The sequence below is a fragment of the Pteropus vampyrus genome, unplaced genomic scaffold, assembly GCF_000151845.1.
Source record: "Pteropus vampyrus isolate Shadow unplaced genomic scaffold, Pvam_2.0 Scaffold1000007090, whole genome shotgun sequence".
Classification (NCBI taxonomy): domain Eukaryota; kingdom Metazoa; phylum Chordata; class Mammalia; order Chiroptera; family Pteropodidae; genus Pteropus; species Pteropus vampyrus.
This window is the reverse complement of record NW_011921492.1, coordinates 1-1,461: the sequence shown is the minus strand read 5'-3', so window position 1 is coordinate 1,461 and position 1,461 is coordinate 1. Positions and strand designations below refer to the sequence as shown.

General features: G+C 57.4%; 1 pseudogene; it reads left to right on the top strand.

The window, feature by feature from the left end:
* The first annotated feature begins 280 nt into the window (after positions 1-280).
* Positions 281-399, top strand: LOC111735771 (annotated as a pseudogene).
* Positions 400-1,461: the final 1,062 nt, after the last annotated feature.

Below are 1,461 nucleotides of genomic sequence, written 5' to 3'. Positions count from 1 at the left end.
TCTTGTCCCCGTCAGTGCCCTGTTGGTTTACTGAGGGCCTACTATGTGCCACGTGCTGTTCTATAGGCTGAAGGCACTCAGTGAACAAAATATACAAGAATCCAGCCTGCATGGTGTTTAGTGCCACTGGACCCGGGGTACAGCCTGATGGTTCCAGCCCCAGGGGAAGCAAAAAATGACCCCTCCACACCCGCTCCCTCTGCTGCTCACTGGCCTCTCGATCAATTATTCTACCTCCGACGCACCTTCCCCAGAGAGCTCTGTCTAAACGCACACACGAGTCTACGGCCACGCCACCCTGAACAAGCCCGATCCCGTCTGATCGCGGAAGCTAAGCAGGGTCGGGCCTGGTTAGTGCTTGGATGGGAGACCATCTAGGAAGACCAGGTGCTGTAGGCGTAAAAAAAATAAAATAAAATAAAATAAACACACACACGGCCGTGTCGCCGCCCGTGTTCATCCCAGCATTATTCACGATGCCACCCAAACGTCTATCCACGTACGAACGGATAAACACGCTGTGGTCCATCCAGAGGAGGGAATATCATTCGGCCTTGAAAAGGAGGGAATCTCGACCTCCAGCTATGACGTGGGTGGGCCCTGAGGACATCACGCTACGGGAAATCAGCCAGACGCAAAAGGACAAATATGAACCCACTGATACGAAGTCCCCAGGGGAGTCAAATTCATAGGAGCAGAGCGCAGGATGTGGCGCCAGGGGCTGGGGGAGGGGGAGGTTAGCCGGTGGTGGGGACGGTCGCACGGCAATGGGAATGGGCTTCACGCCGCGGAGCCGCACGCCTAAAAATGGTGAAAACGGTGATTTTCAAGGCATGTGTATTTTACCACCAAAGAAATTAAGAAATGAAAACCCTACATCGCGTCGGCCCCCCCCACCCCACCCTGAGTCCCCGCGTCCCTGGGAAGGAAACCCCGACTTCCACTGGCAGATGACGCCCTGCAAGACCCGGGCCCTCTCTGCCCGCCCTCCCCTGCCCCACCTTCTCCACCCCAGGGACCCCCCTCTGTCCTCTGAACACACCCAGCTCGTCCCCACCTCCGGGGGCTTTGCGTACGCTGCTCTCTCTGCCTGATGAGTCCTTCGCCGCTGGCCCCTTCCTCCTCACATTTCGGTTTAAAGGTCACCTCCTCAGGCAGGCCCTCCTTGACCACCCTGCAGGAAGCAGGCCCTGCATGCCGGTTCCTAGCACGTCATCCGATTTGACCTCGGCACAGAGAGTGTCCCTCTGTCGCATGTCTTTGGGACTGTGTATTTCCTCTCTGTCTCTGCCAGCCGACACGGCCGTTCCACCGGACACTCGCCTGTCTTGTCGACAGTGCTTGGGCACGTAGCAGTGTTCAAGTGTTTTGGAAGAAAATGTGGCAGGAGAGATGGCACTCAGAAATCACGTGCCTGTCCACTGTCACCACCGGGGTTACCGTCCGGGGACCTGGGGCCGC